The sequence below is a fragment of the Paroedura picta genome, chromosome 15 (genome assembly GCF_049243985.1).
Source record: "Paroedura picta isolate Pp20150507F chromosome 15, Ppicta_v3.0, whole genome shotgun sequence".
NCBI classification, from domain to species: Eukaryota; Metazoa; Chordata; class Lepidosauria; order Squamata; family Gekkonidae; genus Paroedura; species Paroedura picta.
Genome location: NC_135383.1, coordinates 30728400 through 30744464, shown reverse-complemented (window position 1 = coordinate 30744464; position 16065 = coordinate 30728400). Strand labels below are relative to the sequence as shown.

At 50.6% G+C, this 16065-nt stretch overlaps 1 protein-coding gene across 2 annotated transcripts in view; it reads left to right on the top strand.

Moving 5' to 3' along the window:
* The window catches only part of MNT (MAX network transcriptional repressor), an 87810-nt gene that overhangs the window by 18497 nt on the left and 53248 nt on the right, over positions 1-16065 (top strand). The gene's annotated exons all lie outside the window — the stretch shown is intronic.

Sequence of the window (16065 nt, the reverse complement as noted above, 5' to 3'; positions counted from 1 at the left end):
GCGTGTCCTTTCCTCTGCAGCCAGCAGAAACAGCATCCTGCCCTCCTCCAAGTGACAACCTTTCAAATACTTAAAGAGGGCTATCATGTCCCCTCTCAACCTCCTTTTCTCCAGGCTGAACATTCCCAAGTCCCTCAACCTATCTTCATAGGGCTTGGTCCCTTGGCCCCAGATCATCTTCGTTGCTCTCCTCTGTACCCTTTCAATTTTATCGATGTCCTTCTTGAAGTGAGGCCTCCAGAACTGCACACAGTACTCCAGGTGTGGTCTGACCAGTGCCGTATACAATGGGACTATGACATCTTGTGATTTTGATGTGATGCCTCTGTTGATACAGCCCAAAATGGCATTTGCCTTTTTTACCGCTGCATCACACTGCCTGCTCATGTTTAGTTTACAATCCACAAGTACCCCAAGGTCTCGTTCACACACAGTGCTACCTAGAAGCGTATCCCCCATCCAGTAGGCATGCTTTTCATTTTTCTGACCCAGATGCAGAACTTTACACTTATCTTTATTAAATTGCATCTTGTTCTCATTTGCCCATTTTTCCATTGTGTTCAGATCTCGTTGAACTCTGTCTCTATCTTCCGGAGTATTTGCCAGTCCTCCCAATTTGGTGTCATCTGCAAACTTGATGAGTAGTCCCTCCACCCCCTCATCTAGATCATTAATAAATATGCTAAAAAGTACCGGGCCGAGCACCGAGCCCTGAGGTACCCCGCTACTCACCTCTCTCCAGTCTGATGAAACACCATTGACAACAACTCTTTGAGTGCGGTTCTCTAACCAATTCCCTATCCACCGAACTATCTGAAAATCCAGATTGCAGTCCTTCAACTTATCCATCAGAACATCATGGGGAACCTTGTCAAAAGCTTTACTAAAATCCAAGTAAATGACATCAACCGAATTTCCTCGATCCAGCAAACCTGTTACTTGGTCAAAAAAGGAAACTAGGTTGGTCTGGCAGGACCTGTTGGAGACAAATCCATGCTGACTTCCTTGGATCACCAAATTATCCACCAGATGTTTGCAGATCACTCCCTTTAATATCTGTTCCATTATCTTCCCCACAACGGAGGTCAGACTCACTGGTCTGTAGTTTCCCGGGTCATCCTTCCTCCCTTTTTTAAAGATCGGAATAACGTTTGCTCTTTTCCAGTCCTCCGGGACATCTCCAGTCCTTAAAGAGGTTCCGAAGATGATGGACAAGGGCTGTGCAAGTTCTCTGGAAAGTTCTTTGAGTATTCTCGGGTGCATTTCATCTGGACCAGGGGATTTGAACTCATCCAGTGCAGCTAAATGCCTCTCGACAACCTCTCTATCCATGTTAACCTGCCACCCAGACACTATCCTTTGGCTACAGCCATCTCTAGATGTGCCTAAACACTTTGACCTGTGGGAAAAAACAGATGTAAAATAGGCACTAAGCCTTTCTGCTTTCTCTGCATCTTTCGTTAGAGTTTGTCCATCCGCACCCAACAGCGGGCCTATTGCCTCCTTTACTTTACATTTGCTCCTCACGTAACTGAAAAATCTTTTCTTGTTACAGTGGGCTTCCCTGGCCAATCTTAGCTCACTCTCAGCTTTGGCCTTTCTGATGATTGATCTACAGTGCCTAGTAACCTGTAGGTACTCTTCTTTAGAGCTCTGTCCTTCCCTCCATTTCCTGAACATTTTCCTTTTCTTTCTAAGTTCCTCTTGAAGTTCTCTGTTCATCCAAATAGGCTTCTTAGAGCTCCTGCAGTGTTTTCGTATTTCTGGAATAGTCATTGATTGAGCATGCAATAGCTCTTGTTTGAGTAGCGCCCACCCTTCACATGCTCCCTTCCCTTCCAGCATTCTCGTCCATGGTATGACACTCATCATGTCTCTGAGTTTATTAAAGTTTGCCCTACGAAAATCCAACATCCGCGTCTGGCTACAAGCTTCCTTGGCTCCCCATCTCAAAAGGAATTCTATGAGGACATGGTCACTTCCCCCTAGGGTCCCCACCTCCTTCACCTCATCCACCAACTCTTGCCTGTTGGTCAGTATTAAGTCCAGTATGGCTGAACCTCTTGGGGGTTCATCTACCATTTGATAAATGAAATTGTCAGCCAGGCAGGTCAGAAACTTGCATGACTGAGGACGCTTCGCAGAGTTTGTTTCCCAGCACACATCTGGGAAATTGAAGTCACACATGATGACAAGGTCCTGCCGTTTGGATATTTTCTCAAGCTGCTCACAAAGTGCAGCATCCACATCCTCTCGTTGGTCAGGCAGTCGGTAGATGCTCCCGTGACTAGCTTAGCATCTTCCAAGAGAGGGGAGGGCACCTTTAAAGAGCCTTGGGATCAGAAAAGTGGCCCCCTCCCCACAGAACCCACAAACGAGACCATTGCCTTCTTTATTTATTTATTTTTTTATTTATTCACATTTATTTACTGTCCTCCCCGAAGGCTCAGGGTGGTTTACTTGGAACTGAAAAAACTATACAGCAAACATTGCATATAATCGTTTCTCCTTCATAATTTCCTAAGGGGTAAGTGGGAGGAGACTGGGCGAGACCAGTCGGGGTGAGGGGCCAATCGGAAGGCGCTCCAGCCAGTCGGGTGATAGGCTCCTCATGCGAATGGCTGGAATTCCCACGAGTCAGGAGGCATGAAGCGCCTCCCGACCCCCCCCCCCCCCCGGGGAGCCTTGCACGCCGACGATCCTTGCCGCGCAGGCAGCAGGACCGTCGCCCACCACCTCGCTCCTCGCCACGGTCCCGGCCTCTGACTCCTACGTAAGTGCCCAGTCCACCCTTCGACCTACTCAGAAGGCACCAAGCGCCTCCCGACCCCCCCCTCCACCTCGCACCCACCACGAATCCCGCTGCCTCCACTGAACTCCCCCCCCCGGTCGCTGCATTTTAAAATGCAAAGCTGGCAGCCGAGCTCCATGGCCCAAGCCCCAGCCACGCTGTCGGTGGGGGCAGCCCGCTGGGGGGGTGGCCCGCCGGGGGGGCCTTCCCTGGGCCCTCGGAGCACCCCCGCCGCCATACGGAGGCTGTGGGGTTGCTCTGCGGGCCCAGGGCCAGCATTGTCCATGTTCAGGGGGAGGGGGGAGGGGAAGGCTTCCCCGCCCCCCCTGTGCCCCCCCTTTCAATGCCTGCTCTTACAAGTTAACATTAATATTATTAACTGATAACAAAGTAACCATATAAGATTAAATAATAATACAACAGGTCCAGGAGTCTTGGTGGATTTCGGGGGGGGGGAGGGAGAGGGGGACAGGGGCCGTACTGATGTTGTTGACTGATTATACCTTGCGTCAGCCAAACGCTTGGCGGAGAAGCTCCTCCTAGGCCACCGTTCCCATCCTGCATGTTGTGTTACGTTTTTGCCACATTGATCACTATTTCCCTCACAAGAGAAGACTGAGGAGAAATAGATGATTAAGAGAGGCTTGAACTGCTTAAGTTCAACCTTCTCCTCATCATCTGTTATAATTTCACTTTCTTGTACTCGCAGTGGTCCTACCATGGCCCTACTCTTTTTCTTACTTGAAATAGAACTAATATATAACTAAAGAAGCCTTTTTTGCTATGTTTAGCACTTATTGCTAGCCTAAGCTCATATGGAGCTTCAGCCTTTCTAACACTGTCCCTACAATCATTGGTTATTTGCTCATATTCATCCTTGGTAATAAGGCCTTCCTTCCATTTCTTAAATGTCTCTTTTGTATTCATCAAATCATTTGACAGCTGCTTATGGAGCCACCTTGGCTTCTTTAGGCTTCTTGCATCTTTCCTTCTCAAGGGAATGGTTTGTCATTGAGCCTTCAGTATTTCATTTTTAAGAAATTTCCTGCCCTCTTTCTTTAAGTCTTTCTGACCATGGGACTCTTTAAGTCTTTCTGACCACGGGACTCTACCCAACATACCTTTAAATCTGTTAAAATCAGCCTTCCTGAAGTCCAGTCAATACGGCTTACTATACATCCAGTCTATATGTCCTATTTCTCCCCAGTCTTCTCTTGTGATGGAAATAGTGCCCAATATGGCACTATAACAAAACAGGAGGGATGGGAATGGTGCCCTAGGATCACTGTAGGGGCAATCCATAAACACCTAGTTTCTTTAAATGAAACAAAGTCTTCTTGGCCAGATGAACTGCATCCAAGGGTACTAAAGGAACTTGCAGATGTCATCTCTGAACCTCTGTCCATTATTTTTAATACTTCTTGGAGAACAGGTGAGGTGCCAGACGATTGGAGGCAGGCAAATATTGTCCCCATCTTCAAGAAAGGGAAAAAGGAGGATCCATATAACTATCAACCCGTCAGCTTGACATCTGTAGCTGGCAAAACTTAGGAAAAAATCATCAAACGTTTGGTCCTTGAGCAGCTGGACCACAGAGCTGTGATTTCTAAGGCTCAGCATGGGTTTTGCAAAAACCATGTCAGACCAACCTAATCTCTTTTTTCAAGAAAGTGACTACCTTGCTGGATTAGGGCAATGCTGTAGACATAGTTTATCTGGATTTCAGTAAAGCTTTTGATAAGGTTCCACATATTTTTATTGACAAGTTGGTAAAATGGGGTATGGATCCTAACTCTGCTAGGTGGATCAGTAACTGGTTAATAGATTCTACCCAAAGGGTTAATGGTTCAGCATCCTCTTGGAGAAGAGTGACAAGTGGAGTGCCGTAGGGATCTGTCCTGGGGCCTGTGTTGTTCAACATATTTCAAGTCAGGTATTTATTATTACGGTACTAGACCAGTAAAATTACAAAATACATAAAAATATATGGCATTAACAAAGTACATAAAAGAATCATTGATAACTAAAATAGTATAAAATTTAAAAACATTCCAGCTATAAGAATCATTCTAATTTTAAAACTCACAAGCATTATCTCAATCAATTGAGACTATCTCTACCTAAGTTGCTCCGAATCCACCCAGCTCTTCCTTGAGAGCCAGTTTGGTGTAGTGGTTAGGAGTGCGGACTTCTAATCTGGCATGCCAGGTTTGATTCTCTGCTCCCCTACATGCAGCCAGCTGGGTGACCTTGGGCTCACCACGGCACTGATAAAACTGTTCTGACCAGGCAGTGATATCAGGGCTCTCTCAGCATCACCCACCCCACAGGGTGTCTGTTGTGGGGAGAGGAAAGGGAAGGCTTTGAGCCACTTTGAGCCTCCTTCGAGTAGGGAAAAGCGGCATATAAGAACCAACTCTTCTTCTTCTTGTTTTGATTCCTCTCCAACCAAATCTGGCCACAACAGAAGTTATTTCTGTGCTTTTGTCTGACAACATGTCTGTGATTGGCTCTGAGTTGGGCTTATTCTGTAGGGGAGGTTCTCCCCTGAATTGATCGTATAACCTACATTGGAGTAATACATGTTCAGATGTTTCAATGCTCCCATCCTGGCAGATGCATGAACAATCACAGATGTTTATTTTTTTTAATAAGCCTTCCCTAATAACCGTACTTTTAGGGGAATGGTAGAGGACAGGAAGCCCTGGAGGATCATTGTCCACGAGGTCGCGATGGGTAGAACACGACTTCGCACCTAACAACAACAAAAAGCCGTACAACAGTGGTCCCCATCCTCCGGTCCAGGGACCGGTCCCGGTCCGTGAATCAGTCGGTACTGGGCCACGGCTCCCCCTCCTCCTCCTCCCCAGCTGCTGCCTTGGGGGCTGCCCTGCCACTCTGCCTCCGGTTCCCCTTTGGTGCACTCTGGTGGCCGACATGGCCGGGGCTCCCCCTCGGTGTGGCACTGCGCAGCTGCTGCTGGCAGCCCCCCCCCCCAGTGGGCAGCAGTGACGTCCCTCAGCAAAAGACTACCCCCCCCCCCGGGCCTCAGTAAAATTGTCAAGCGTTGACCGGTCCCCGGTGATAAAAAGGTTGGAGACTACTGCCGTACAACATATTTATAAATGATTTGGATGAGGCATTACAGGGGATACTTATTAAATTTGCAGACTATACAGGATGATCTTATAAGCTAAATATGAGCAGGCAGTGTGATGCAGCGGTAAAAAAGGCGAATGCCATTTTGGGCCGTATCAACAGGGGCATCACATCAAAATCACAAGATGTCATAGTCCCATTGTATACGGTAGGGTCCCCAACCTTTCTTTGGTCAGGGACCGCCTCCGGGGCGAGGGGAGAGCTGACGGCCCGGGCGCCGCATGGCAACTGCGCGCAAACGTGCACGCGCAGTTGCCGCGCATGCGCGTTTTCACCACCAGGGGGCACTAACGTGCGTGTGCGGCAACTGCGTGTGCACGTTTTCACCACCAGGGGCGCAAATGCGCAGGCGCGGCAACTGCGCGTGTGCATTTGTGTCGCCAGCATACCGGGCCTGCCTCTTCCCTGAGCTTCTCGCTGTGGGGTGGGGGGGAGGCAGGCGCGGCTGCTGGCAGCCTGGTACTGTGGCCTTCGCGGATGGGTACCGGGCTGCAGACCCCCAGTATAAGGCACTGGTCAGACCACACCTGGAGTACTGTGTGCAGTTCTAGAGTCCTCACTTCAAGAAGGACGTGGATAAAATTGAAAGGGTACAGAGGAGAGCGACGAGGATGATCTGGGGCCAAGGGACCAAGCCCTATGAAGATAGGTTGAGGGACTTGGGAATGTTCAGCCTGGAGAAAAGGAGGTTGAGAGGGGACATGATAGCCCTCTTTAAGTATTTGAAAGGTTGTCACTTGGAGGAGGGCAGGATGCTGTTTTTGCTGGCTGCAGAGGAAAGGACACGCAGTAATGGGTTTAAACTTCAAGTACAACGATATAGGCTAGATATCAGGAAAAAATGTTCACAGTCAGAGTAGTTCAGAAGTGGAATGGGCTGCCTAAGGAGGTGGTGAGCTCCGACTCACTGGCAGTCTTCCAGCAAAGGTTGGATACACACTTTTCTTGGATGCTTTAGGATGCTTAGGGCTAATCCTGCGTTGAGCAGGGGGTTGGACTAGATGGCCTGTATGGCCCCTTCCAACTCTATGATTCTAATGCCAGCCATGCTACCTTTGTGCTCTGGGCTTCTATTGTGAGGGAAGCGTCCAGAATCACGCCTAGGTTCCTGGCGGAGTGAGCTGTAGAGAGCTGCACACCATCCAGGGCAGGCAGACGCGCTTCCTCGCATGGTCCCTTCCTACCTAGCCACAGGACCTCCGTCTTTGAAGGACTGAGCTTCAGACGACTCTGCTTGAGCCATCTCGTCACTGCTTCCAGGCAGCTGGCTAATGCTTCTGGGGGAGAGTCAGGGCGGCCATCCATCAGGAGGAAGAGCTGGGTGTCATCTGCATATTGATGGCAACCCAGCCCAAACCTCTGTACCAGTTGTGCAAGAGGGCGCATGAAGATGTTGAATAGGATAGGAGAGAGGACCGCTCCTTGTGGGACTCCACAAGCAAGTTGCCGGCGGTCTGATGTTTTCTCTCCTATTGCAACCCTCTGTCCACGATCCTGGAGGAAGGAGATCAGCCATTGAAGGGCTGTCCCTCGTATTCCAGCATCGATGAGGCGGCGAGCTAGAAGCTCGTGATCGACTGTGTCGAATGCTGCTGAGAGGTCTAGTAATATCAGCAGTGCCGACCCGCCTCGATCCAACTGGCGACGGAGGTCGTCCATCAGGGCGACTAGCGCTGTCTCTACCCCATGGCCAGGCCGGAAACCTGACTGGGATGGGTCTAGGGCCGAAGCTTCTTCCAGGTATTCTGTCAGTTGGTTTGCGACAGCCCCTTCTACCATCTTTCCCAGAAACGCTAAATGCGAGACGGGTCGACAGTTGTTGGGCTCTCGTGGATCTAGAGATGTTTTTTTCAGCAGTGGGCGTACCACAGCCTCTTTCAAACCCTCCGGGAATTCTCCTGTTGTTAGAGATAGGTTGATTATCTCCTGGAGGGGGCCCTTTATCCTTATGCCAGTTGTTTTTAAGAGCTAGGATGGGCAAGGGTCTAGTGGGCATGTGGTTGGCCTCGCTGTTGCTAGTGTCCTAGTAGTTAAGCAGTTAGCCTTCTCTTCATTACCTTCATTATCTGAGCCCTCTCTTCATCATCTGTCTGCAGCTAGAGGGGATGGATGTGATCAGTAAGAGTCAGCACAGCTTTCTCAAGAACAAGTCATGTCAGACCAGCCTTATCTAATTTTTTTTTATAAAGTTACTATCTTGCTGGATCAGGGGAATGCTGTGTATATAGTTTATCTGGATTTCCGTAAATTTTTGATAAGATTTCACATGATATTCTTGTTGACAAGTTGGTAAAATACGGTATGGATTCGATTACTGTCAGGTGGATCAATAACTGGTTGACAGATCCCACTTAAAGGTTGCTTGTAAATGGTTCATCCTCTTCTTGGAGAGGAGGGGCAAGTGGAATGCCACTTGGGGGGGACATCATCTGAGCATGGAATTGCACGTTTTTGTTGGGGGGGAATCACTTGGGCATGAAATTGGGGTCAATGGGGGTGGGCAGATAGTTGTGAATGTCCTGCATTCTTCCGGGGGTTGGACTAGATGACCCTCAAGGGTTCTTCCAACTGTATGATTCTAAGTAGATGCCCTCTGGCCATCCTCTCCATACCTCTGATTCCAACAAAATGAAACAAGAGAGGGCAGAGTTGATTTGCCTGGCCCCGTTCTAGCCCAGGAGACCTTTGTGTTCTAACCTGCTGAAATCATCAGTTCAACCTCCACGGGAACTTCTGCTGTCGGCCAGTATGCTGACCCAGGGTCCCGTCTGCCATCCCCCCAGCTTGCCTTTTTCTGCTCTAAGAGCAAACACTTTCCATTGCTAGCAGTGCACTATTTTCCAGGCCCCGGGGTGAAGAGGTTTCTGAAGGGAGTTCCCTTGCCTGAGACCCCTGCAATGCACTGGCTTCCCTCTTGAAGGCTTCATGTCATTCTTTAGGCTCTAGAGCAGGGGTTCTCAAACTTTTTATATAGGGGGCCAGTTCACTGTCCCTCAGACCGTTGGAGGGCCAGACTATAGTTAAAAAAAAACTATGAACAAATTCCAGCTCTGTGCTCCAGAGGAGCGATGTGTCTACTATCCCGGTGCCAGCTGGGGACAAGACCTGCTCGACTTGCCCGCTCTGGCAGAATGGGAGCTCCTCCACCCCCCAGTGCACTGGCTGCTGCACTGTCAGGCAGTGAGCTAAATCTGGGAAATCTGCCTACCATGATTAGGCCTGTCATGGACTTGCCGACTGCCCTGAATGCAAACTGCTGTTGCAGAGGAGTTGGTTCGTATCTGCTGCTTTTCTCCACCTGAAGGGGTCTCAAAGGGGCTTCCAATCATCTTCCCTTTCCTCTCCCCACAACAGACACCCTGTGAGGGAGGGGAGGCTGAGAGAGCCCCGATGGTGCTGCAGAGGAACAGCTTACAGTGCTATGGAAAGCAAAGGTGACCCAGCTGGCTGCATGTGTAGAAGAGCAGGGAGGGACCCCCAGCTCACCATGTAGCTGTCAGGCCACCTGATCACCCCAAAATCCTGGCTCAAGAGAAGCCCTTGGAACACATTCCTGCAAGAGCTCGTGCAGCTGTCCTAAAACGTTTCTTCCTGCTCCCCATATTGAATGTCCTGGCTCTTGAGAACCGGGGGGGTTGGGGGAGTCCAGCTCCCCTGCATCCAACATTTGCCCAAAAGGATCCAGCAAAAACAAAAAAAGGGAGGGGGTGGCCAGTGGCTGCTGGATCCCGCTCTTAGCAGCTGTGCCAAATTTCCAATCCCCCTTCCCTTGTGGCTACGAAGCAGGGGAGGGGGAATCCAGCCTACCCCCACAGTCACCCCTATGGAGCAGCCCCTCAATGTCCCCAAGAAGTGGAGGGGGGGGGAGAGATTTCCATGAGCCTAATCTTCATGGATCCAAGCCAGCTGACTCCCAACTGCTGCCCAAGAAGAGACACCTCCCAACTCCTGCCTGTCCTGAGCCAGCACACGTTGAGCTTGAAATCCTGTTGCATGAATTGGGGTGGGGTGGCAAAACCCCCATAAGCTGACTGGCTCAAAAGTCAGTGCTCTGCTCTTCCCCCAAGAGGACCCCCTCAGCCTCCAATCCCACCCCCTGGCTCTGCGCAGCTGAAAGAAAAGGGGCGGGCAGCAGGCCCGCTTCTGCACTTGCCCCTTTATGTCAATTGAGCCTGTGGGGTGGGAGGGTGGTGGGGGGGTGGGGTGGGGGAAATCGCTAGTCTCAGCTCTGCGGAGCGAAGCCAGCCACTCTCCTGGCGACTGGCCCTGGCTGGGCTGCACCAGCACTCACCTGCTACCCGCTGCCGTGAGCCCACCTCTCTGAAAGAGCTCTGCACTGTGGGCTGGCAACCCATAGGTGCTCCGGGAGAAGAAAAGGGAGGTGAGATGACTGGAGCGAGTGTGGCGGAAGACTGGTGCTGAGGCTACAAGAACATCTTATAGCACGCTTATGAGGGCGTAGGAGATGGCGGTGAAAGTGGCGAAACAAGGGTTTTTTGCCACGGAAATTGCATCCACAAGGTCTCTCATTTAGGGTAGTTCGATCCCTTACCGCCCTTGAGGGGTGCCAAAATGTTAGTCAATTGGAACTTGGCTGTGAGTGATTAGCGACCTATTTTGCTGATAAAGTCTTGTCGCTCCGCGGTGACCTTCCGGCCACAATTAATACAGTTAACGAACTGGAGACCCGTTGGCCATCTTTGGTAGTGAGGTTTGATGGCTTCAGGTGACTCTCTTCTTCCGAAGTGGACAAGCTGCTGGGGTCGGGCAGGGCGACCACCTGCCCCCTTGATCCCTGCTCCTCTTGGCTCCTCAAAGAAGGGGGCCAGGAGATAGGAGGCCGACTCAGGGACATTATCAACCTCTCCCTGGAGTCCGGGGAGTGCCTTGAGCGGCTCAAGGAGGCAGTGCTTCGCCCTCTCCTGAAAAAATCTACGCTGGACCCACGGGACCCTGCCAGCTACTGCCCAGTGTCGCATCTGGCGTTCCTGGGCAAGGTACTGGAGAGGGCTGCGGCGGACCAGCTCCTAGCTTTCTTGGAGGAAACTTTGGCACTCGATCCATATCAGGCCAGCTTCCATCCTGGCCATGGGGTAGAGATGGTATTGTAATTGTATTATTTATTATTATATAAAGCATTTACAGAAAAGTAAAGGAGAAAAAGCGAACAGCTGATATGGTTTGCCATCCTCTTTTAACATACATATTCAGTTCCCATCACATATTAATCCTAATCTAGAAGTTTTTACCATCTTTCTTAGCAAAATAATTGTTAATACATATGGGAGTATAATCTGTTATAAGAATATATTCTATTATTATTTTAGGTGATATAAAGTCAGTCCCCTTCATATATTGGCCCTGACCTAAGAGTTACTGCTGCTGTCTTGTTGATACATATGAAGTATAGTTTGCCATCCTCTTTTAGCATACATATTAGCATACATATTCAGTTCCCATCACATAATGATCCTGATCTAGAAGTTATTACCATCTTTCTTAGCAGAGTAATTGTTGATACATATGAGAGTATAATCTATTATAAGAATATATTCTATTATTGTTTTAGGTAATATAAAGTCAGTTCCCTTCATATATTGGCCCTGACCTAAAAGTTACTGCTGCTGTCTTTCCCACAGGAAACCAAGAGAATGCTCCACTGTTCATCACATTCTTCAGGTGGTCGCAGAAAATGAAATTGTGTTCTTTTCCATAATGTCGCCTGATGGTTCCTGCATAGAGTATTTCTGGTTGCCTTTCTGTCAGGGCCAAAGAAGTCTCTTGCTTGATTCTTGCTTGCAGTCGCCTTTAAGTAGGCTCTGTATACTTTGTCAATCCGGATCTCTTCCTCTAGTCGCACAGAGATATCTCCTAATAGCTTCCTGCGTGCTGTCGCCTTTGAATAGACTCTGTTTATTTTGTTGATCCAAATCACTTCCTGCTCTAAATAGACTTCCAGGTTTTCAGTGCTTTCCTTCCTTAAATCTGTTTTCCCAAGTTCTTCCAAGGTGCTTTTGATTTTTACGTCCCTAGCTCTCTCCCCCTCCTGTTGATTAACTTCCAGATATTGAATTCTCATTTGATGTATTGTTGGCTGAGTTGTGTTTTCATCAGCTGTTTTTTTCAAACCGTCGGTTCTGTCTAAAAGCTCTTTCTTAGTCTTTTGGATTTCCTTTTCCAGCTTGTTGACTGCTTTCAGTATCTTTGAGTTCCCTTCGCATAACAAATGGAAAAGCTGTGCCTTAGTTAATTTTTCCATAGTTCTAGGCAGTCACAGATTATAAACAGAAAGTCTCGTGAGGTCTCGCGGGAGCTCGGGCGATCCAAAATTATCAGTTTATTGATCTCCGTATCAAGTCAGCGTCCCCCACTGAACTCTCTCCAACAAATCTTTAAAGTCTCTCTTTTCTTTAAGCTCTCTCTTTGTTTGATTAATGAGTGTATTTAGCTGGGTACCTCCCACTCAACGAAAGGATTCACTTGTAAATTGGTTGAGGAGGGGGGGAAGAGCTTGTGGGGGGAAAAAAAGGAAAAACCAGAAAACTCACAGTCTTTACTGTTGCAGACTCCGGCTCCTGTCAGTCTGGTAAAAGATGATCTGGGAAGAATGTAGGGTCAGCTGGTCGTTTCAGGCTTAGAAAGTTATTTACGACAAGGGCGCCATCATGACCTTGAGCACATGCCGCGGCGATCCGGAGAACTCAGTCTCCACGGATCTGTAGGACCCTCAGGATGCCGTTCCTGGTTCCTGGGGCGACCGGCAAGCAAGATTTGCGTATCTGCTCAGGTCTGCCAGGTGCATTTGCTCCTGACCCTCAGCATGGCTTAAGAGCCCGGCACAAGCCCGGCTAGTACGGCGCCATCTTCAGTCGTCTCTCCGGGTAGAGACGGTATTGGTCGCCCTGTTGGATGATCTCCGTTGCCAGCTGGATAGAGTCAGGTCAGCCGTACTGCTTCTCTTAGACCTGTCAGCGGCCTTTGACATCGTGGACCAATAGGTCCACCGCCTTGCCAGCATTGGGATATGGGGCACAGCCTTGTGCTGGATACACTCCTTTCTCCAGAACCGGATCCAGAGGGTTGCTGTGGGGGAGGCGTTCTCTCATCCTTATAGACTCCCTTGTGGGTTTCCTCAGGGCGCGGTTCTCTCCCCCACATTGTTCAACATCTTTATGCGCCCTCTGGCCCAGCAGGAACGGAGCTTTGGGATGGGCTGCCATCAGTATGCTTAAGACACCCAGCTCTATCTCTTCATGGACAGCCGCCCGGACTCTCCCCCGGAACCATTCGCCAGATTTTTAGAAGCAGTGAAAGAATGGTTTGAGCAGAGTTGCCTGAAACTCAACCCCTCCAAGATGGAGGTCCTGTGGCTGGGAAGAACGAGGTGGGACAAGGAAGCACACTTGCCCACCCTGGCAGGGGCACAACTTACCATTGCGTCCCAAGCCAGGAATTTGGGTGTGACCATTGATGCCTCCCTGACTATGGAGGTGCAGGTCAAGAGGGTAGCTGGCCAGGCATTTTTCCATCTTCGCCAGGCCCGGCTACTAGCACCCTACCTGTCTCCCCGTCACTTAGCCACAATGATCCACGCGACAGTCACCTCCAGACTAGATTTCTGTAACTCGCTGTACGCGGGCCTACCCTTGTCCTTGATCCTGAAACTTCAGCTAGTGCAAAATGCAGCTGCCAGGGTCCTCACTGGTACACCTTGGAGGGCCCATATCCAGCCTGTGCTGAGTCAGCTGAATTGGCTGCCAATTGCTGCCCGGATCTGCTTCAAGGTTTCGGTTTTAACCTTCAAGGCCTTACGCGGGTTGGGACCCACATACCTGAGGGACCGCCTATCACCCTACCCCCCCCACAGGGCCTTACGCTCTGTGGGGGGAAATCTATTGGTGATTCCCAGCCCTAGGGAAGCGTGCCTAGCCTCAACCAGGACCAGGGCTTTCTCTGTCCTGGCCCCCACCTGGTGGAATGAGCTCCTGGGTGAGCTGCGGGTCCAGGGCGATCTGTTAGCATTCCTCAGGGCCTGTAAAACGGAGCTCTTCCACCAGGTCTGTGTTTGAGGCTGGGGTCTGCGAGGTAGATCGTTGCCCGCAGAGGGCACATTGCTCCTTCCTCATTTGGCAGGTAGGGATTGGGGTTAGGATTTTTTCCTGTGGGGAATTTTTAAAGTCTTTAATGGGAGCTTTAATGGGGTTTTTAAGACTATTGTTACCCGCCTTGAGCCTGTATAGGGAGTGGCGGGAAATAAACATAACAACAACAACAACAACCTTATCACACTCACATTCTGCCAGCACTGACATGGCTGGGCGCAACGTGGGGGCACTGCCGGAAAGAGGGAGGAGTGGGGCCCAAGCCCTGTGAGCCCCACCCTCTCCGAGGCTGCTCTGCTCTGCTCTGAGGGAACCTTCGGCTCCAGCCCCCCCTCCATGGGCCATCAATCCCCACCCGCAGCCAGGCCCAGGGTGTGGGGGGGGATGGCCTCCTACCTGACTTCCACCACCACAGAGAGAAGGCTGCTCTCCATGGCGTCCTGGGCAAGAGGTCTGGGACCCACACACATGGTGCCTTGCAAATGCTCCGTGGGTCCTGGCTCACCCTGATGCTGTGCATGCTGCAAGAGTCATCTGCTGCTAGGCAGGACACCTGGCGGGCCGGATAAATGCCCTCGGCAGGCCACATTTGGCCCCCGGGCCGTAGTTTGAGGACCCCTGCTCTAGAGTATTCTTTAGAGCAGGGGTCCTCAACCCCCGGTCCACGGCCTGGTACCAGGCCGTGAAGGCCATAGTACCGGGCCGCCAGCGGCTGCACCTGCCTCCCCCCCTCCCGCAGTGAGAGGGGGGAAAGAGGCAGGCGCGGCCACCGGCATGCCAGCAACGCAAACGTGCATGCGTGGAGCTGCCGCACATGCGTGTTTGCGCCCCCTCCTGGTGAAAACGCGCACATGCGGCAGCTCTGCGCATGCGCGTTAGCGCCACCTAGTGGCAAAAACACACATGTGCGGTAACTGCTCGTGCGCGTGCGCGTTTTCGTGCGGCGGCGGCCGGGCCGCTGGCTCCCTCCCACCCTCGGAGGCGGTCCCCAACTACAAGAGTGTTGGGGACCGCTACTTTAGAGTATTCTTTAGTATTCTCTAGAGCAGTGGTCTCCAACCTTTTTATCACCGGGGACCTCTCAGCACCGGGGACCACTCAACACCTTTTACTGAGGCCCGGTGGGGGGGGGTAGTTTACTCCTCTACTCTCAACCACTGCCCTAACGCTCTCTGATCGCTCTGGTAATGTTTAAACATCCCTTCAAAATAAGGTACAGACACGCCACAACAATGAAGTGTGTTGTAAAGGGCTGGGGGGGGGATGAAGTAAAGGGCCGGGGGGGGGGGAGAAGGCGTCCTTCGGGGCCCACCTCCAATTAGTCGAAGGACCACATGTGGTCCACGGCCCACAGGTTGGGAATCGCTACTCTAGAGTATCCTTTAGGCTCTAGCCAGCCCTGCATTCAGGCCTCTCAGGGACATTTATTTATTTATTTATTTTAGATTTTAATACCACCCTTCCATACGGCTCTGAAGTCCCTGACCCTGAAGGTACTTTTCCTGGTAGCTGTTTCATCAGTGTGTCAGTGTGTCTCTTTCCATCAGAGAGAACTTGGGCATCTTCCGTAAAAACATGTTGGTTCTGCTGCAGAGCCCACCGTCATTCTCAAAGGCTCCCAGGAGATACATTTGCTCTCTTCTGCCCAAAGGAGGAGAAGTGGGTTGACCTTTGCAGAGCATGCCATATTTCATTCAAAAGGACCAAGAATCATCCCACAGTCAAGGGAAAAGGTGTTTCCAAGGCTGAGGGCCTGCATCTCCTTGGTGCATTAATCTTAGGGATCTCAGCGCATTCCACAAGAAGTGCTTCTGCATGAGGAGCGTTCCACGCATTCATTGCAGCTGTCTGCAGGGCCTTGGTGTCAAGGTTCACCAGGCACTACCAGCTGGATTCTATCGCTGCAGCTGATGCAAGACTCCTGTCGCACGTGGTCTCATCGAACTGTTCCCCATGCTTGGCAGGCACTCTTCCCTCCCGGCATCCTGACATCCCCAAATGTATCGGAGTGTT